At 41.6% G+C, this 22,914-nt stretch overlaps 1 protein-coding gene across 2 annotated transcripts in view; it reads right to left on the bottom strand.

Moving 5' to 3' along the window:
* gcgra (glucagon receptor a) overlaps nucleotides 1-18,010 on the bottom strand; it is a 35,680-nt gene extending 17,670 nt beyond the window's left edge. The window contains exons 1-2 of one of the 2 annotated variants that reach the window (XM_018704708.2): nucleotides 17,668-18,010; nucleotides 15,916-15,973 (exon numbers count right to left, since the gene is read on the bottom strand). The gene's annotated coding sequence lies outside the window, so the exon portion shown is untranslated. The remainder of the gene's footprint in view (nucleotides 1-15,915; nucleotides 15,974-17,667) is intronic. The other variant, XM_018704706.2, reaches the window with a different exon arrangement.
* Between the last annotated feature and the right edge of the window lie 4,904 nt (nucleotides 18,011-22,914).

The raw sequence follows: 22,914 nt of genomic DNA, 5'->3' as shown, positions 1-22,914 counted from the left end.
GGGTTGTCATTGTGTCTTTCTAACACAAAAACATGCTTTTCGCAAACAATGGTTCAGATTTCAGCAGCTGTGTAATGTGGCCATAACCTCTGAACTGCTTGAAATGTTTTGTCACTGACCCTGTTACAGTGTGGGAGAGCAGTTCAGAGTGCAAGCCCATCTATGAGGATGCACACGCGGCTCTGGCGACCCAGCGGCTTGACACTTTGAGCCTCTTCTGTGCGTCGATTATTCACGTGTTTTGGTAAACATTCGCATTTCCTATTCAGAGGTCTCATCTGATGAATGTGGGAGGGAAACAATGAAAACTGCTTGTATAACATTTGAGATGTACCTGTATTGCGAGAGTGCGAGTGTATGGGGCCTTTCTGTGTTCTCCATGGGCATGTGTGTGGGAAGTGTTTAGCACTTGCTGGATGCTGTTTCACACACTTCTTACATGAAGTGCGTTGGACTTATGAGCCGTACCTGCTGTGAAGCAACAACCCTACAGGGAGCCTTTGATTATCAGATACCATGTGCAACATCCTACACGGTTTCTGCTGCATTTATGGCTCTTGTGTCGAGTTGAGTCGTCCAGTTTAAAGATTTACATGCGTGTAATCATCACTGCAGAGGATGAGAGGATTGTATTTTTTTAATTAAAGATGGAAAACTTGAGCAAGACCAATATATCTGCCAGGTCAATACACTGACAGATGTTCACTTATTGCAGCTATATCAGTGTTGGTGTAGATGTTGGCAGAAATGCCAGAACAAACAGAAATGTCAGACTAGGTTTGAGGTCATTTAGATGAGGTGAAGTGTCTCCATTACACCAAAGAGCACAAGAGTAGATTTTTGCAATTGTAAAATGTCCCACTTGGTATATATCTTGGTCATGATTCTTCAGAGAAATAAACACAAGGGCTTTATGTTTAAATCACCACTGGCCAATATAACTTTATCTGATTTTTCAAAAATTAACCACCAAATATCAATAGTAGCAGTCAAAATCTGACATGGTTGACACTTATGGAAAACTAAATAACATAGTTAATTGCTACTTTTATGAATACAAAATCAATAGTATGAATAGTAAAGTCGTAAAAACATTAAACAAACGTTGAATTCATCCAATTGCTTTCCAGTCACTGATCATCACAGATTGATTTTTCATTGTGTATTTTGGCATCTGAACATGATTGCACCTATTAGAGTGTGCCGTAAACAATGAGGCCTATTACAAGGCAATTTTGGTGTCAAAGATTACAGTTTTTTTATCTTGTGTCTAAAATACATGGTGCGTAACCCCTTCATGCTGTTTTTGTGGTTTTAAATCTGATCCTCAGGCCCTAATGTGGATCACATGCACAGTAATTCTCTAAATCAGTCGCCCCATGTATTTTATCATATAGCCACAGTCAAACTACTGTTAACTGATCTACTTCGTATGTTATATATATTGTTTTTCACCTATTTTATCAACTTTTTAAATATGTTGTGCATTTCTAGTTCTGCCCCAAGCTGCTTATTTCAGTTGATGCATAGTCACATGAGGTGATTCTCCAGTCCTCAAGCAAAAATTTACCTCCTGGGGGAACCAGGACTGTGCTCTTCATCACAAAGTTGTCAAGATGTCCTTTACACAAAGTACACTGCTTTCAAAGAGAGGATTATATTGATCATGAGCCAAGCCAGGCCAATCACACCGCCTGATAACAGGAGGTTTCCAACTGTGCCGTAGCCTTTTACCACAAAATCAACAAAGATTAATTGCCTGAGATTACAAACCTGATTTTGGGACAGCGTGTAATTACAGCCCAACAGTGCTGCCAGGTTCAGCAAAGAGCAGGAACACCCACCGTCCTGTGAGATGCTCTCTGCGGCCTCAGCTTGGCAGGGGCAACGCTGTACGCGCTTCGAACGAGAACACAGCACTTAGCTTATTTGTGTACTCGCTGATATTCACTGACCTAGCTGGCACAGAGATGCAGGGAAAAGAACTTGAGGAAACATCAACATCACTTGTATAAGTTGTAGTTCTGTGCTGCACTCACCGTTTCCTGCCCCAGCTATGTTCAATTTAAATCTCAGCAGCCATGAAGCCGGCCCGTACAGGGGCCTCAACTGCTGGCAATATTGGTTTACACATTTGCCAGCATATGTGTTAATCTTCTACAATGCACGCCAGAAAAAATATGCCAGGAATTAGAGCCAGGATTTAATAATGAGTATTTGATACTTTAAATAAATTTGTTGGATAATATTAATGTTTTTTTACCCTTTAGTATTGCTACATTCACAAAAGTAAAGCATCTGAATACTACTTCCACCTTTGCAGCTGGATAAATAACCAACAGCCCTTAATGGTCTCATTGCAACAATGCTGAATCTACTTGAACATCAAACTGAAGACAAATACATATCCTGAACCAATTCAGCTTTCAACCATCACTCTACTGGAGTGATGCTGAATGAATTCATCAAGGCAAAAAAACTCAAACCAGAGAGTTGTGATTATATGTTTCTACAAAAAAGTGACATCTAATACTAGTAAAGGAGCTGTCTCTTGACAGCAGAAAGGACTGCTTAGTCACAGTAATAAATCTCCTTGTGACATTTGCACCAGTTGTTGGAGATCTGGTGTAAACAAGCAAGTGGCAGACAAAGCAATTTCACCTGTCAACACTCGCAAGTTAGCATGACAAGTTAAACGTTCTGATTCAGCTGTCTGCGAACAGAAAACACTCCTTACTAAGAACATTATGTGTGCAAAAACAGTATGGGAAGGCTGTGCAGTTTGTGGTGTCAACAGCCTTTTTAAGGGAAAGGATGTGGCTCAGTAGACACCAGTGAAAATGGTGACTTGTGTTCCAGCAACTGAGTGATTCAGCGATTACTGTTACAGTGAAAGTCAGATCAAAATAAGAATGTCTCTTTCAAAGTGCGGGCTGCCTTTCCCTTTAGATGCGGCAGCCAGCGGGGCTTTCTTATGATGCTCCGACACTGTATAACTTCACTTAGTCCTGATAAGGGCTTGAGTTCAGGGACATGAGTCGCTGTTTGACAAACAAACGCTGTTATCAGAGCCAAGACCACATGATAAACCTGCCTAATTAAGTCCAATGGGAACTCGATCAGTTAAGGAAAATAAACAGATAAGAAGCTTAAAGCAAGGCACAAAAAAAGAGAAGCCCCCTCACCCACACCTACATTTTCTGCAAGCAAAACCCTATCAGGAATGATGATGATAACTTGGCAAAGTCACAAATCTGAAAACTTCAAAGAGCCACGATCAACACATTTAGGAGACATGAGGAAACTGGACGGCGAGATTGGCATCAACTTATTCATGCACCAATGACAGATAAATGGTGTGTGTACTGTTTGATCTACTGATGGGACTGTAAGAAATAGAAATTGAGGAAATGAGAAATGAGGCTCCAGAACAAAACAAACAATAGAGAGGATGGATAGAGAGGATGACACAACAAAGGATATACAGTCATTTACTTGACTTACTTTCAGTACAGCTGCATTCAGCGGTATTCCTGACATGCATCTGTTCACACACAAAAAACCCTGCAAGGGGTGTTTGTAACATTATTACCTGATGTTTAATGCATATATGTGCAGCAGAGGAACTCACACAGTGCCTCTCCTACAATGTCCTCTGTAATGTTTAATGTTTATGAGGTAACTCCAAATAGGCCTGCTGAATTATGAAAGGGACTGTGATCCTTACACCGTGTGTCCTCTGTCTTGTATCCACATGGCTCTATTGTGCGTTGAGCTCTTGGATGTATGCTGGCAGGCAATGTTTATGTGCAGTAATCCCCATGAGCTCCCCTACGCTGCTCCGTCACTCCACCATCAGCCTGGAATTTGTCAAGCGCTTGAAGGAAAGGGAGGTTTGTCGTACATGGTGGCAACGGCGCACAGTATTAGACCCTGTACATAGATACGCTGAAACTCTTATGCCTTATTTAGGCAGGCAGTTCAGCCCCAAAAAAAGAAGAAAAAAAAATCCATCATGTACAGCTGCAGGGGAAGATGTCAGACTCTATGTTCAGATGCTGCAAAGTAGAACATCTGAAAAGTTTTAATTAACCCTAGTTTTATTTTGTGAATATTTATGGACCTGCAATACTGCTCAGCATTCATGACTGAGAAAACACATTCAGATCAGGTAAAGAAGGTCAAGCAGACACTGACTTCATATGTTTCTTCTTATTTTTATCTCAAACTTTTCGCCTCCATAAATACATTCCTCATCTCCTCCTATGCAGCAGAGAAGAAGAACATTAGGCTATACTTCAGGGACATTATAGATCATATCTCTACACAAGCTGAGAACAAGTACATAAAAGCACTTATGAACTTTATATTACACTTCTGTAATATAGAGGATGAGGCTGATGTTGGTTTACTATTATCACCAAACACCCAGAAAAGACTGAAACTAACAGTGAATTTAGCCTCAATGTGATCTTTATTTGCTTGGGAGTTTGAGGCATTCTCTGAGTTTCTGTGTCTTGACATCTGTGGCATCTGTCTCCTCCTCTAGCTGGCTTACTATTCCAGCCGGATATCTAATGACCAATAGGCAGTACATGTTGATGGCTTGAGTCTGGCTTCTTAGCCACCAATCTTTTATATATATATATATATATATATATATATATATATATATATATATATATCCATGGCATAGCACTGAAGCATAACCTACACCCTGTCAGGTTTGGGCTAAACACTTTTAACAGGATGAATCCACCTTTTTGTGGGATTTGTTGAGAATAATAACAAGATAAAAAAAAATTAAAAAAAAAATAACAACCAACCTATCTTTTAATTTCCCAGAAAAAGTTGTGATTTATTACATTGCTCACCAAGATTATACCAGCTTGTTATTTTTCTAATCTCTGGGCTACTGGTGTGTGTGTGTGTGTGTTTCCTAAAATAACTGGTGAGGTTGACAGTTATGTTATCCCAGGCATGGGATAACAGATAAAGATGAATCATTACAAGAGATGAAAAATTCAGTATTGTATGTGTATTAAAGTATTAAACATTCTCGCCCAGCAGATACTGATGATGAATTGATTTTCTCCAATCTAAAAGTTGTATGCCTTAATGCAAAATCTGTTGGTATAACATGGGGACTTTCACACTTACAAACATAAAGTAAATCAAGGTGATTTGTCTCAATTTCACTCAGCTCCCATAGCTCCCGCCTCTCCTTTTTTTACCGCTCATATGTGTTATCTCACTCCATCCCCCCACCCACCCCACCCCTTAGCATCTGTATCACCCGTAATCTAAATGAACTCAATTCCTTACTACCACTTGGCAGAGAAAACAAGAACGACTTATCTGCTGCTCCACCTTCTCAGTTATACACACATTATGCACTGCTGCGCTCTCTCTTGCTCACTGTGCATGCATGCGCCACAACACACCCACACAAACACACAGTTGCAGCAGAATCATTGTAGATGCTTAAAGCCAGCCATTATGTAAACTCTGCCTCAAGTGCTCTATAATGCTCCCCAAATAATTTCACTTTGCTAGAGGTACCTCATTTGTGTTTTTTCAAGCATGTTCAAGCAAGTTGTTGATTTGCTGTTGACTCCAGCTGCTTGTTAGTAACAAGAAAGCAAAAGGTGCTGCAGAGTAGTTAATCTTAAAGAGAACAAAGCTAGCGTAAGGCATGTCAGGCAGCTATGCTAACACTGCAGAGATATCTAAATAGGCCCCAAGTGTCATTTATTCTCCCATGAAGAGCTACGAGTTCACTTGTTGCAACTGACCCCACTTATGATCAAATTAACCACGCAAACAGTCCGGGTCGCAGGAACAGATGTTATCTACAAGGAGAAATCAGTACGCTCAGCCTGAGATATAGTAAAAAGGCAAAGCAGGGAGCTGATCCATGAACGCGGACTGTGTGCCGTCAAACGCTCCCGGCCTGGTTTGTTTTCGGTCATTTAATTAGGCAGGCAAAAAAACATCAGCGTTATCATTTCCCATGTCTGTGCATCGGAGATGCGGTTTATAGACTGTAAAAATCACGCGTCCTGCCTGTCATCGCAGAGGAGGACTGACATGCACTGCCCAGCATCATCATCTGCAGGCATTCATGAAAAAGCGTGGTGCGAGGCAAACACGATATTAACATGTGAGAAAGTGAGCAAGGAGAGGAAAGCAGCTCAGTTGTAGACGTGATATAGGTTAAGAAAGTTATGAATAAATCTAGAGCCCACAGCCTATACATTTCATCAGGGAGTTTCTGTGCTCCTACAGTAAAATACAGTCCTGTCACTGTAATATGTGTAGTTAAGACTGGGGCTGCAACTGACTGACAATTATTTTCACTACTGAATGATGCACATATTCACAGATGTCATTCACAGTGAATTTCTTGTCATTTTTATTTGAAAATTAAATAATTAATCAACTAATGATTTCAGCTTGAGTTAGGAATTTTGCACAATTTCTATTAAACAAAATTTACACATTTGTTCTAATTTACTTTAACAACTTCTCCTCATTTTCTATCTGCATATTTTGACCTGTGCTCGGACCCTGTTTACTTCAAAGCGAAGCAAAGTTTCCTTGGGTGTGGTATAACACACTATACTGTAAGACAGTCAGCATACTGTAATACAGCTGTGTCACAGCTGCAGTTACGTCAGCCGGCAAAGACATGCCTGTTGGAAACGTTTAGGTGACTGTGTAATGCAGGTAATGTAATCAGCAAACAGAGACTAATTAGGTAGTAAAACAGATGAGCACACAAACATACACATGCACACACACATGCTCCCACTCATATTCTTGCCTTTCTCTTCTAATGAGGACCCTTCACTGACTACCTGTACCAATCTAATCCAGGTTGTAAGGTTAAAATGCAAAGATCAAAAATAACCTCACCCAGAATTCAGAAAGTGTCATATTCTAACAAAGACAGAAGGATTCACTCACAGAAAAACTGTACATTGTGTGTGTTTTCTTCTCTACTGAATGTAGTTTCTTGTTGGCATTGGGTGGTGGTGATGGTTGTTTGCTTCAGCTGTCACAGTGTTTATAATATGAGAGGTTAGAATACACCCCCTGAGCAGCGTTTCTTCTTCAATGCAGTCTGGACGCGACAGTGAGTCGCTATTGGAAAGCTAGCTGCTTAGCATGCTAACTTCAGTGGGAGAAGTGATAGAAATGGAGGCGAAACAAGAGCTAACTTTCCATTGCTTGTGACAGCTCTTGGTGAGTAAAGGAATGAAGTTTGATGCTCGCAACATTTCTTCTAGACTGGTAAATAGCTGTGAATGCTAATGTTAGCTATGTAGCGAAAAATAAGCTCCTTTAAGCACAGATGACACCACAGTAGATTTATCCATTTTACAGCTACAGAAACATAATAATAATAAACAGGGGGGATTGACTTTAAATGTGTCTGCCGTCCACTTGTTCCTGTGTTTGCAGATAAGATCTGGTGTGTTGATTGCCAAAGCCTGAGAAAGAGCTGCTGGATGGATATGTAGCATGGGGCTGCTTTGAGCCTTTGAGAGACCCTCAGCAGGTCAACACAGGCCTGTGGAGAGCATGAATAATACTCCATAGCAGCGGCGTGTTGTTTTGTAATGAATATTTGATATGTTTAGTTTATGACAACGTGGCTCAGCGAAGGGAGGAGAGCATAGTTACTGGCAGCTCTTTAAGGGAGAAGAGGAGATGAGGTTTGACAGGAGAGAGCTGTGCAGCCGAGGTGACGGTATGAATCACAGCACAGAAAGACGAAGCCAGCGAGTCAGTCAGCTACAGACAGGTTGGGGTGTGTGTGTGTGGGGGGGGGGTCATGAAAGTAAAATAAATGCCTTGACATCACACAGTTCTGCAAGCGCATACACAGCACATTAGAAAATGCCAGCAGACGTTACAACTTAGAGGAAATTATCTCTGTCTTGTGTACAAAGAGAGTTCAGAGTAAGTTTTGGAGGAAGCATAGTTACATTTGAAGAGAAATCTGCTGATTTGACATGAGAAGATTGCTTTGTTAATCAATATAACCTGAGGTTTTAATGACTGAAAATGTGCCACAACTTTTATTATTATTCAGAGTAAACTTTCTTGTTTCATGTTTGTGACATACAGCCCAGTTACAAAACAGAGTGTATTTTTTTGTAAGTCTATGTTGGGAAAAAAAATACAATAACAGATTCCCTGATTTTTTTTTTTTTTTCCACATTAGGGATTACTTCTCTTCCTGCAGTCAAAATTTGAATTTGTCTAACACTTTGGTTTATCACAAAATGGCTGCAAAACTAATCACACTCTTATTAATCTCAGCTGTAATTTGTGTTGGTGCTAATTAGGGGAGCTGTGGCTCAGGTGGTTGAGCGGGTCTTCACAAAACCTTTTCAGTGCTCCTGTCCATGTGCTCAAGGGCGAGCAAGACACTTAACCCCAAGTTACTCCCTATGGCAACTGATGTGCTGAATGGCTGGATGAGAGACAAAAACTGTATGGCCCATGGTAACCAATAAGATTAAAAAAAGGGACCATATAAGCGCAGTCCATTACTGTTTACCATAATTAGCTCCCATTATATTTGTGACATACAAACTGAATTAAAATGGTGAATGTTGTTCCTGCTTAGCATGTTAGCATTTTTTAGAAAGGCAGTCTCACGGAGCAGCTAGCATGGCTATTAACAAAAAGAGTCCATTTGATGAGCATGAGTTTTATCACACATAGCACTGCAGGGTAGGGTAACATATACCAGTTAAATATGTGTAAATTATTTTATCTCATATAAATTTTTCCTGGCAAGCATTTCCCCATCTTCTGTGTGTGACGTAGTGCTGCTTCTCACAGGGGATCATTCATGCTCAATGCAAGTTACTCTGCGCACAAGCAGGTGGTCAAAGCGCCACCCTCCCTATTGTAAGTCAGTGTACCATCAAAATGATTCTGAAGCTGTTATTTTAAGGTTGCATTATGTTGCTTTAAGCCTAAGATAATATTTCAGTATTTCAGTCTTTATTAACAGATACTTTTGTGCTTGTTTGTGGTTGATTAAGTCACTAAAACTAAGGCTAAGCCCTGTTGGAGTTTTCTTGTGTTCTTATGACAGCCCACAGCAAGGGTGTGTGTGTGTGTGTGTGTGTGTGAGAGAGAGAGAGTGTGTGTGTTATATGTAGATGGAGGTCAATGTCTCCTGTTGTGTACACAGCATGTGGAGGCCCATGTCCAGCCCCTCCGGGTCAAAAACACACTGACATCAGCAGTCTCTTTCGGTGACGCAATAGGACGGGTTGTTTTTCAACTCCCAGAGACAATCACTGCCACTGAAAACTCAGGAGAAAGGCTTCATTCATTGAGAGGTAACGCAGACAAAAACGCTCCTGGAAGACATTAGTCTGACACCGTCTGCAATTCAAATCCCTTAACTTCAGCCTGGCCCTCGTTCCAAACCGTTTACCTGTTACAGCAAACAACGACAAGCAGCGCTGCAGCAGTGTTGACTGCTACAGTCGCTTGTGGATATCTGGGAGTGTGGATGTTTGAGACTGTTGCGTTACTCTCATTACATTTTTCTGATACACACATCCAGTTCCACTAATGCCAGACAAGAAAAGTTAAAAATAAGTGGGAAAAGTTGCCTGACAAAGTTTTGAAGAAGCAGAATTTTGTGTATGGATTGATATCACATCTGGACAGGAATGTCATTAACAATATCATGTGAATCTTACTTAATGTGATATAACACACTGCAATCTTCTTTTCCACATTAAGCAAAGCTTTCTCCCAGATGCACTTGTATGTCCTATTTCATGTCTATAAGCTGGATTCTACCATTATTACACATTATTGTGAATATGAGTCTCAGAAAAGACTCTGTGTACTCCCTCTCCCAGTGGTGGGAATATTCCCCACCTCCTGTGGATACTGCATGCTGCAGTGGTTCATCACGCATGAACTGCACTCACTCTACAGTTTGGGAAAACACATCTTTTTTAAAATTCACATATGTTACTCCCGCGTCTCTGCACAGCTCTCATCTTTTCCCCCCAAAATCCGGGAGAAAAGTAAGCCAAGACTCCCTCTGTGGATTCATCATTTTTAGGGGAATTTGGGCACATTTTCTGGTTGAGGTCCACCAGCCAAACGATGATCTAAAGCTCTGTTGGATGCAAAAACTGTGAGAAATACTCTAAAAAGTCACGATCCATTTCACGAGGGATGGTTAAGTGGACAGGTTGTTTTTATTGAAGTGTTGAGGAAAGAATAAAATACATACTATCTGTTGGATCTTCATTTCTTGTTTTTGTTTTTTATTTTGTTTATCTGTTTATTTTGAATATTAACATTTTGAAAATGTAGGTTAGCCATTGTTTACTGGCAGCTCATTTGGTGTTTCTCCACATTTTTCACTTTGTGGAAATCAGAAGCATTTTCTGAACATTGCTCCTCACATGAACACCCATACAGTGATTATTTTCTTTCTTAACATTCGCTCAGCTGGAAAAACAACATGTAGATGCCTGGGGACATAAAATATGAATTAAAATCTGGTTAAATTAATCTTCTTATGGGTATTTTTCAGTTAAAATCAGTATGATCTGAAAACTGTGTGCTTCATCTACCATATTTTATACTTGTATTCATTATCATCTGTATCAGTATTTGCTTTTTTATTCCTCTGAGTAAGAAGTGTTAAAAATACATTTCTTTATACTTGATAAAGGATAACAGATATAAAATTGTGATAGAAGTCCTTGAAGTTTAGTCAGACTTTCACAACTTTTCGCCCTAATACGTGTTTTATCATTTCACTCAAAGAGTAGTAAACATAATAATAAAAACACACAACAAACCTTTCATTCTAAAATGAGCAGCGGAGCAGAATTTACAGATCATTTATTTGCGGCTGGAGAGAAGTTGCGAAGTGGACAGCGTGCAACTCAAAGGCCATGGCTGCAAGAGTTTCCAGTTGAGCAGTTGCTGAGATAAAACAACTGTTGTCTGTGCTCTGTACTGTGATAATAGGCTGTGTTGGGGAGCAAAAGGAGCTACACTTGACCCTCGACCCACACACGTAGTGAGGGGGGAGGGGAAGGGGGGGTATTTTTAGTGCCTCGCCAATGTGGATCTGAACAAACAGAAAATGGCTCAATACTGTTACCTCCTCCAGGGTTTACAAAAGCAGTTCAGAGAAAAGCAAAACCCTTGTTGTGTTCTTTTATCCTCGCAAATCCTCCGCTGCACCTCTGCTGGTATCGATTCTCCCGCGATAAATCTTAGGTGTTTTTTTTTTTTTGCTCCAGTCTCCATCTTGCATGGAAATGTCTCTGTGCACACTGAAGAGGAATTTACATCCCACGGGCCCTGGCGGGTTAACCTCCCCCCCCCCACACACACACACCCTCCAAGTGAGACATGAGCGAGACATGAACACAACTGCCACCTTTCAAACTCTCTAAATCTGATCCACAGTTTGACTAGCAGTGACCCCCCCCCCCCCGAGGAACCACGTGCGCGACGTGGCCCCCGTTCAGTCGACCGTGGAGCGCGTGTAGGCTGGTCATTAGAGAGTAATCATATAAGCCACATTGAGTCTGATTGTGTGATTCATCTTAGAGCAAGATGACACAAACTGATGTGTTTCCATCATCGCAAACCCACCGGCTTCTCTCAGACCAGCATGACTTATCTAATACCGCAGAGATAATTCCAGTCACAACCTCCTGAGCATAAAGCAGCGTATCTCAGTCCATCTACAGCACATATGAACTCTGATCGAATTTAATGGGCAGGTTGATAGTCGTCTTTAGAGCGATATTTACCAGAAACCCTAAGAACTTAGGTTAAGTATAAACATATGGGACTGAGCCCTAAAATATTATCTGTCCACATCTGTTGAGCTCAAATATCAAAAGGACTGTTGGCTCTACACTCTCACTCCCATACCACGTTCATTTTATACAATCAAGGGTGCTGACAGTTTAATACATGGTGACTTCAAAATACTGCCTAGATTTTCACATAAACAAAATCGATCACTTTAGGAAATCTGCAAAGAAAAATACAGGTGTCGCAGTAGCTGCTGTTTCAATATGGAATCCTAGCTGATTAGTCGCCCATAAGGAAGCCAACGTCTGGTTTTATAAGGCCAATTCAGCAACACAGAAAGTTTCACTTTCAATCACCTCTGTGTGTTCTGCAGTCCTATAAATGGATGCGTACAGTGTCTGAACCTTTATCACACTTGTGTATTCTTGGAATTTATTTGATTTTTTTAGATCAAAAATAATTCTTCTCTTTAAGATGAGTAAACAGGATGATTCGCAGATCAGCAACACCGGCATCAACAGCAAGCAAATATTGATCTAAAATAACAGATAAATGAATCTCTCTGCTTCCCTCGGCAGCATCTTCCCCAACTATTAGACGTTCGCCTCTGAACCTCATACACTCTGGGACCCTCTGAGCCTCAAATTTTTCCTTGTTGGACCTTCTTGAACTGATTGAGTGAAGACAGGAAGGATATGATTTAAGTGTTTCAGTGTCTGGCTAATACCCAAAGGGGAATGTGGTGAGTCTTCGTGCTGTGAGGCTGAAATAGCAAAGCTCTTACCCAACTAAGACTGAAATGATGCATTGGGTTCTGTCCGGAGCACTGCATCTCTGGTTTTGCTTTATTTACTATATCATAATAGGTTTCTTATGTTCAGTTCACTCCATTTTGTTAAAGAGGAAAAAGGGAGTGATGTAATGTTTTCAAAGTATGCCAAGACTCACACTTAATAAAACACAAATATAAAGGAAAAAAAAGTTTTTAATTTGTTGGCGACAGCTGCTAAAGAGTTGATCCCTCTTGACCCGTGCTGCAGAAACAATCCTACCCGTCCGCCGTGAGGAGGCTCTTTTTGGCGTGTCAGGTTGATTAATCTTGCCATTTTGCCGCTGCAGAGCAGGCAACATCAAAACGCTGTCTGGATTTGTTCACAGGGACAGGAAGGTAAGACGCTGGCAGCCACCCAGACCACAGTAAGTGATGGAATGTGCTGCACTTCATATCTGATTCTGGTTCTGGTGCTGAGCGGGGAGGGGAAATCGTTTCCAGAAAAACACGCTAAGTGCGTGCGACAAACATGGGGCACGAGCCAATGTGCTCCGTGCTGTATGGCCTGTATGAAGAACACCAAAGACGAAATGAAAGGCAGCCATGACGGACCAAACAAGCAACAAACAAAATGAAAAGCCCATAACGCGTTTTGCCTTCTTGGAGATCAACATCCCTCAAAACCCCAAGAATATGTTAACTAAACACTATCCACACGCTGCTTTTTCACCAGCAGTTTTCTGTTGCTATAGCGAGTGTATCTATTTATTGCTCAAAGAAAAAAAAAGCAAATGAGTGATTCAATTTTCCTCCAGAGGTAAAGAGCTTGTTTGGACAAGGTTAAAGAGGTCATTAAAGGAACTGACAGTTGCTCTGCGACTGGCACACTCTTGGGTGTACTTGGGAAGATTTAATTCTCTCTCAACTTATCCGTTTAGCCTGGCACATGCCTGAAAGTTGGAGAGCAAAATCACCCATCAAATTGTGGCTCGGAGCAACAGGGGAGTCGATGTCTATTCAATAAGCAGTAGATGTTTCCTGCCGCCAACAGGAAGGGATTGGTTCTGATCCTTCCCGTTAAATTGTGTATATAAACACTGTGTATTTGTACATACATACATACAGTGTATGCTTGTGTGTGTGTTACGTACGAGGGAGCGAATATTTAAAAACATCTTTATCAGAAAGTCATTTAGTCTCCATTTGTGAAAAAAGAGTAAATGAAGTCAGTTTTAATAAATGATGAACAATAAACAACAGACCAACATGTATCTGACCTTAATGGCAGATTTTTGCCTCCCCACCCCTATGGAAAAAAAAACTGGCCCCAGTTTATTTTTGAAGAATGATATCATTAACGCTACTGGAAGGTTATTAATTAAACAAATGGGAATCATGTGTATCATTGCTCTGCTTTTTTCCAAATTACTCTGACTGCCCTAGGAGGAACACTAGTTCTGTTTAATTGCCTGTGCACAGAGCCTTGGCTTCTGCTGACTGGATTTTCTCAGGGGTGTGATGCCTCTTACTTCTCCTTGTTGTGTTTTGGAACTGAGAAGCAACACAGTGTGATGTTTGTTTACTTGTCGAGGGATGCCTGCATCATTTCTGAGGGGATGATTTTTTGTACTTGTCTTGAAAAATTACTTGAACACCTGAGAATTTTTGCATTGAATGTATGCGTGTGTTTGTGGACAAGGTTTTATGCATGGGATGGCACAGGGGGCTAAGTGGAGCCCCGTGGCGTTTTCCAGGCAGACCCTTATCGGCGCTCTGTTACAATCCAGAGTGACAGCTCTTTGTAGTGGAAGCTATTCTTAGCCCCTCCTTGGATCCACCATAGGGGGGTGGGTGGTTCCCTTGAACCAGAGCCTATAGAGCTGCGTCGGACAGCCATGGTCACTTGATGGGTGCTGACACCTACGCTCCTCACACCTGGCATCCGCACAACCACGGGCCACCATCCAGCTGAGGATCTCCTGATCATCTCTCTCCCTCTTTTAGTTCTCTCTTTTGTTTGCACAGCCCAGTCTGTCTCCTTGTCTCTCTGCACTTTAGGCTGCTTCTGTCTCTTGTCTCTGCCTTCTGTCTTTCTCCCTGCACTAAAGCCAGAGATAAAGTAGAAGGGAGCACAGCAAAAATAAAATAAGCAGAGCTATTCTGTCTCTCTCTTCTCTCTCTCTCTCTCGCTCATTTAATCCTGCACTCATCTCGTTAGGTGGCTCATCCTCAGGAAACCACAAAGAGTATAGATATGTGAGCTTGTGTCCTTGCTCTTTCTTTCTCAAGCATCAAGTGATTTGTTTGTTCACCTCACTTTAACCTTCCTGCTGCAGCATGTCAAATATGTACAGCTCTAGACCATCACAGACTGGCTCAATGCGTTGTCAAGTGTTTTGATAGAAGAAGGTTTTTTCCTCTGCTGAGTGTTAAATGCTTGATAGTCTATCCTGAAAACGTAAATCAAAAAGGTCAAAGCAGCTGGTGTCAGGTACAACGTGAAGCATCTAACGGTGGCCATCAGCTGTGAAGATTTACGGTACACTTGAGTCCAGAGAGTCAGTTGATCTCTTTCACATGTCCTCCCCATCTTGGATTTATTCTTAACTGAATGCCTTCGCCTCATCTCTCCAGCAAGCCACAGTTACCACAGACAGAAAGCTGAATGTTTACAGGCAGGATAACTCCTCTCTCGGCAGCCCGAGTCTTCAACGCTCGACTCAGCAAGTTGCAGATCAAAGATGTACAGGATGAGCAAATGTTTGCAAACAGGGAAAGCCCTAAAGTGCTTTGCAGACAGCACTGTGATATATGTCCTGGATCAGAATGGAGATTGAATGTCTAAGTTTAAAGGCACAATCTTATTTGCTTCTGTTTGGGTCTGTATAAAAATGATTAGGGGTAGAGAGCAGGGACAGAAAAGGAGGTTTAGGGTAGTCTGACTTTTTGAGAAGGCAGATGACGGTCCATTTATGGATTGTGATGTACCCAAGGCTGAATGTTAGTCTAAATAACTTATAAAAACAGATTAACTGACCTGTCATCAAGTCAGCTGTAACCATCTGTTATTACTCAACTCTGTGACTTACTGCTGACACCCTGCCACAGAGTTAACTTGCTGTAAGCAGTGGTTTGCAGCATGATATAACATCAAAGGTGACCAATTTAAAAAGCTTTTGGTATGTTTTTGCAGAACAACAAGAATAGCCAAGCCCCCAGTTTCCTACCACAGAAGTACACTCACACCTCAGTGACAAATAGCAGCTGAGATGACACCATATGATACTGATGCTGTTTATACTTACAGAGAGGGAGAAAGGAGAGAGGAGTAATCTGAACATCAGGCCATCTTTGATACAGGAGCTGATAAAGACAAGAAGGAGTGGGAAAGCCCTTTGTTGACAGATCTCTGGATGCTTGAGTTGCTCATACAGTGTACAGTCCTGACATGCCGTACTTGGGGGGTGGGGGGGTCAGAAAGCACTCACTGCTTTCAGTTTCGTCCCTTGAGGCTGATCGCAGTCTGAGTCATTTAACTGCCAAGCTTTTCTAGCCCGCACAATGTACTGCATGTATATGAGGGTCAAATATATATGTAACCTGTTAACACCCCCCCCCCCCAAAAAAAAAAACAAAAACCTGTATTATCATTCAGCATTTCCATCCGCATACATAATGGATCTCACCAGTGTGAAAAGTTCACTCTGCTGATTGTGGCAGCACTTAGGAAGCAGGGGATTACTTTATGCATCGCAAAACCGCACTAATGTGTATTTTGTATGCATTGAAGCACCTGTGTACCGCCCGCTAATGTTTGCAAATTACCACTAAGGACAACCTACAGGGAGGCATCACTCATTCATGGAGCGCACCTGTACGCACAGGGCGTGCATCTCTCATATCACCGCAACAGATGTGTTGTGGAAAATAATGAATATGTTTGTTTAGTTATGTGTTAGTGGTGTTTACCTAACAATAGGCACATTCATTAGCCGCACTCTGTGCAGCGGAATACAAGGTGCACAAGGGACCGAGGCCTCACATGTTGTTCTCTCACATGCGTGACGCTGCTCAAGTGGGTCTAATTAGGATCAAAATCACTCCTGGACAATTAACTCCCCCAACAATTAAAATCTTATGTATTCAGTGTTAAAGTGTACACAGTGAAGCGCTAATGTGTCTGTTCTTCCCGGTGCATGATTAGATGCATTTCTCTGACACACAGCCCATGGTTCATTTGCAGCTGCCATAAAATTGCATAAAAGTTCTCATTTTAACAAATGTATGATACTATATCATATTGCACTTGTATTCACTGTGCTCATTTCTTTCTCAGCTTGTTTAATTTTTGCTCCTAATTAAGACACAAAATTACTGAGTGGATCGCACAGAGCAAGATATGTGTCTAGACTTTTGTATAATAATTTTACAAAATATACTTTTTGTTTGTGCGCAGCATTGACTGATAATGTAATTTAAGGAATTCAAGAAAGTATGCGGCTGTGTTTCGTGTCCATGCTGAGCCACACCAGCAGTAAAACTCTGGGGGGCTTGACAGATGTTTAGAGACATAAAACACTGCATTACTGTACTGTATTTGTGGACAGCTCACACTGACACCCACTTTAAAAACACACGTGTGTGTGTGAGAGAGAGAGAGAGAGAGAGAGAGAGACCGGGCAGCAGACCAAGAGCAGATTCCAGATAGAGAGGATGGTTAAGATAACGCTGCATTTGAACAGGAGCGATAAGTGACACTAAGTGCAGCTGCTGGAATTGTGAAAACATTTCCAGAAATTAAACCGCGTCCCAACGTGCACCAGACGAAAAAAAAAAATAAAACTCACAAGCCCACTGTGACCGACGTGTGTCTGTGTCTCAAATCACATTTCGAGCACAAACAAACATAATCTTCCTATAAAGTCACATGTTTATTGATATTTGTTTACCACAGTCTACAAGTTGGGTTTTTATTTCGCGCGAGTGATGACATTCAGTTCATTTGAAGCACACGTGCAAATGTCATTTAAACTGAATACAAATAAAAGGCAAATTACCGTTGACGGCACGGGATTCCGCTGATTTCCCCAATCTGCAGCCCTTCACTGCCGCTCATCATCTGAGCAGCATCTGGCGGACGATATTTCCTCTCGGCTTAAGTGGCTCCGCTGTTAATCCAACTTTCAAAATAAATTAAGCGCCTGCGTTCGGCTGCGGGAACAAGTCCTCTGTCCTGACAGCGACTGGCTGCGAGGGAGCGAGAGTTTTACAGAAAGGGCTTTTTAAAAAGTCCGTGCTGAGGGGTGGGGGGGTGAAATTTGAAAGTAAAGTAAAGTACACGTTGGAGCTGTGTGAGTGCGGTTGGCACCAGCGGCTGAGTGAGCGCGAGCCGCACCGCTGCTTGCGCTCCTTGTACCCGTGTGACGAAACAAGGGGTGGGGGGGGGCTGAAGCCTGGATAGCGTGTGTCTGCGTGTGTGCCCGCCCGCCTCAGTTCATAAACTGTCAGGTGTCTGACCATGATGGTTTGTTGGTATCAATGAATGTGATGTGCCACTCATGAAAGGAACAGTTCGACAAATTTATGCTTATTTGTTTGCTTGCTCAGAGTCATATGAGAAGATTGATACCACTCTTATGTCTCTGGGGGTAAATAAACTGTCACCAGCAGCTGGATAAAACCTCTGTCACACTCTAGAGCAGAAGTGGAAATAGTACAACCAAGGATGTGCATCTACGTATACGCACGAGAAAACATGGCGGTTTGCATTTGGCTGAACAGCAAGAAAAAGTTGGAAGTGCTTCACCAGAACTGAACTAAAGATGGAGAATACAGTACATGAAACAAGCATCCAGTTTAAATGTCTGCGCAGGGGTACATGCAGATCCTGGACAGACGACAGAGTTTACATCACATGGACCCTCGTGGCCACAAGGATGTGGAAACCATGAATTGGCCTTAATTTAGCTCAGACTAACGACTGGAAATGGGGAAACAGCTACCCTGGCCCCGTCCAAGGCTAACAAAACCTGTCTGCACCCCGCTCGTTTGCTTTCTTGATGAGAGTTAGATCAGGAGATTAGCTAACCTGGCTAGCCTGGTCCTGTCCAAAGGAAACAAAATCCACCTATCAGCATTGCCTACGATTCGGCTGCTGGCTTCATATTTACCGTATTGATATCAGAAAGTAAGTGTAGTTCTCACAATGTTGAACTACCACTACACAAAAATGAATGCTTTATTAACTAAACAGAGTGAGTATGATAATAAGATTCCCATAGGGACTGATAATAAGCCACACTATTTAATTCAAGCTCTATTCAATACTATAATATCTATTTGTGTACGTGTGTGTGTGTGTGTCCCTAAAATATGAGGTCTCTAAACTTCACTCCAATTTCATAAATAGTTTATTGGCTGAGTGAACTTTGTCCTGCTCCCTCTGGATGCCTCATATCTCTGATGTGCTCTCACTTGTCATTTCACCAAACTGCGTCTTTACCCTCTGCGAGGCCATTTCATTTCTATATACTGAGCAGAACTAATGCTTTTATTTAGCAGGTTCGGGGAGCACGAGTGGTCCCTTTGCTGCAAATGAGGGTCAAATTTTTGCCTGATCACCGCTGAAATGCCAAGCTGAAATAATCAATGCCTTCCTTCAGCGATTTTCATCCCTGGCTGAATCTGAATTTATGCTCTGAGCGGAGGCTCTGTCACGTGAGAAATGCGGATTGCGTTGCAGAGTAAGGTCAGATGGATGTGATCACAAAGGATTAAACTTGAGCGAGCTACTGAAAATGCATCGAATGCTGTCAGCGTTTTCCGAATTAATGGGGAAAGTCTTCGTTTTCCCACTGTAGAGCCTCACAGTATATTAAGGCTCAGCCTGGGGACTTTCTTGGACGCTTAAGCCAACTAATCAATCACCTCGCCTTGCAGTGAGTTTGACTGCATATCCCATTGTGAATAAATTCCCTCCTAACAACACTTAAATGAACAAGGTATAGCGGTGTAGACTGCTGTGCTGCTGTATGACTCCCTGAGCAAAACACTGTGTTTCTTCTTGCAAAACATACACACACTTTTTAAAGTGAACTTTGCCCGTAAATAGGGTTCAAGGCCCTCTGCATGTGTCAATAAGCTCTGCAGGGCTCAAGCAAAGATCTGCTGGACACTAGTCTGCCTCAAATATAGTGTTGTAAAACACAGCATTCTGCTATCTATGATATATGTCCTATGACTTAATATTTGATCTTTCTTAATTATTTTATCTTTCTTATGTTCTTATTGTTCAAGTCTTACTTTTGACCTATTAACCCCTTCAGCCTTTGTGAAATAGCCTTTCTTCTTCTCTCTGCTGTACTGATAAGAAGCCATTAGACAGTGTCAGCAGATCAAATTTCTCCACCTACACATTTTTATTATTATTTTTTATCAGTTGTGTGCTGTAGCAGCTGTTGTTGAAGATTCCTCTTTGAACGGGGTAAGAAATAGCAAGCGGGCAGCTCCTTTGACTTTTGTCCTCTCGATGTGAGATATGCCAGAATAGGACTGAGGAGTGACTGAGCTGTGATGCTAAAAAGCGCCTGGAGCTTTCTGAGGCTACAGTGTCACACAAAATGCAAAGGCAGCGTCCACCAGGCAGGCATCACTGCCTCTCTGCTGAAAGGCTTTTAAATCAGGTGGAAGTAATGAAAAGTTAAGTCAGGAGACGGATGTACATTTTTTCTCCTACTCCTGTCCCCGGAGACATTATATATAACAGCATCAGAATTAGCCTACTGGCACATTTATGGGCTCAGTTTGACTCTAAATAACCACAGCCTCTTGCTTAACCATTATTTGATCATAGCACCATCTGTATATTTGTTTCTGGAGGCACTCCTTAAGCAATAAAAAGAGAAATGTCTGATAATTTAACAACACCAACAATATGACATATTCCCCGCTCTTTAAAACACAAGCCTCAGGGCACAAAATGGAAAACTCATTATGTCTATTCACATATGCAAGACTTTTCTGGCTTAAAATAGCAAAAGCCGTGCGGTATTAATAAAAGACAGTGAAAGTGTGTGTGTGTGTGTGTGTGTGTGTGTGTGTGTGTGTGTGTATGATGTGTATGGGGGGAGAGTAGAAGGAGCAATCCCCAGACCATCCAACAGAGGGAGCCAGTGAACCAATGCCAACTCAGTGAGAAACAGTTGAATTAATACCAAAAATGAAACACATACCATTATGAAATATTAAAATGTGTCTTTGGACGCATTAAAAGATACACACACAGAGATTTGGTGTTTTTCCTCTAAAACCACTTGCTCTCTCTTTTTCCCCGCTCTCTCTGCAGGTTGCTATCTCCACATTTGTCCACATCCTCTATCTTCTCACATTATAACAGGCAAATCTGTCAGCAGCTATATGCAGTGTAAATATGTGAGGGAGAGATTAGCCTCACTGCAGAAGGTAATGTAAACATTGTATGTACATTTCAGTGTATTAAACCACTGAGATAATTATAATGGTCTCTGGTTTTGGAACATGCCTTAGTTACAAAAACAGACTTTGCAGCCTGGATAACAGAACGGCTTTATGGTTTCATGTCACCACAACAACTGTTGGTGTGTAACAGTCTGAACACGCCGCCTCCTGTGGTATCTAAACACATAAAAGTAAAAATAACTTTCCTATGTTGTGGAGGTATCTGTTTACATCAGAATACATATGTTATGGCGATTTAACCCATGGGGCTCAGACTTCTGCTCAGACAAGGTAAAACATTTCTGCTGCATACTGTTTACTGCCATGAAAACTTAGCCTGAACAGTGTTGGGAACGCTCTGTGCTGAGGAGAGAAAAAAGGTCCCTGCACAAGCAAAGCTGGCAGCGGGAACAGACAGGTGAAGAGTGCTGCGTATAGCAGTGTGTTGTGTAGTTGGGGTCAGCTGCAACCCAGCCTCCTCCGGTCCCTCCGGGCCCTCGGAGACGAGTTTGTTTTCAGAGTCTGGTCACGCTCTTTGAGTCTGGCCATTCAACTGGCATTTGGCAGGATTGTATTTTCCATGCCAGACAATGAGATCAGTGCTCTGTGGCATACAAAAAAAATTCTTTCATAGTTTTTAACCTGATTGGAGGCTTTTGATGTAACAGCTTGTTTTTGTTCATAATATACAGCCATTGGCCAGAAACTTAAGGGTTTACATTCCAGCTCATTTCAAAATAATTACTGTACAAGCAGTATATGTAGGTCAACGTAGGAAAACAATAAATAACACCCTATAGATGTTTCATGCCTCACTTCCTCATTATTTGCCACATTATCTTCTATTCAAGTAGTTGAGGGTTTTAAAAGAGGAAACATCAATTAGGACTTTGTCACCAAAGCCACAGGTCATTGAAGTGTGATAATGTGACCAAAGTTCAAATCAGTTCAAATAAATTTGCATCTTTTGCTTTTTAACAGCCTCTGATTTGAGGCCAAATGATGGAAAATAAGGCTCAAACTAAATGTATTAACTTTGACTGCTCTCACTTTGAAAAGAAAGAGTCCATGGTGGAAGTACTTGAGCTTCTGTAATGGAGTTGCTGAGCAACACATAATGGAACAACACACATGTACATCTTCAGACCAGGCAACTTGAAGCAACATACGAACAGCCAATCTGTGCATGTTTCCATTCAAGCATTTCCGTGCGCTCATATGATGGCCTGAGTGTTGTTCAGCCAGATGTCCATCAGCAGTAATGGCAGGGTGTTCAGAGACAGGCTGATAGATGTACTGTCATGTTGAAAGGCTATCAGCTCTGTTCTCACCCTGGTACCTCAGACAGCCAGCTGGCCGGAGCATGATTCTCCCTGGGGAGGCCACTGCAGAGACTGGAGTTGGCGGCTCCTCTTATCAGCCTTCAACTCTCCGTCCACTGGGTTAAGTGGAACAACAGGACCCTGGCTGAGAGTAGGCTGGGTTCAAGACACCTGGAGAGCTTCTATAAATGATAGATAGGCTTCAGTAGGTCATTACTATTTGATAATTTCAAATTATCACTTAGTTGTCATGTAGCTGTGCATGCAGTATGTATCAGTAACATTTTAATTTTATTTTTAAGACTTATATAAACATGTAGCAAATAAAAATAATGTTGAAAGAAAATAAATACAGCATAATAGAGGAAGAGTAAAAGTTGCTAATAATACCAGAAACACTTAGAAAGAACTTATATCTGCTTACAATTAAATTGTTGCATAATTCTTACACTAAACAGACAACCCCACAGCTATCTTCATATTAAATTTCAGATGTTGCCAACTCCT

This window comes from Lates calcarifer, linkage group LG11 (assembly GCF_001640805.2).
Source record: "Lates calcarifer isolate ASB-BC8 linkage group LG11, TLL_Latcal_v3, whole genome shotgun sequence".
Classification (NCBI taxonomy): Eukaryota; Metazoa; Chordata; class Actinopteri; family Centropomidae; genus Lates; species Lates calcarifer.
This window is presented reverse-complemented; position numbering and strand designations above follow the sequence as displayed.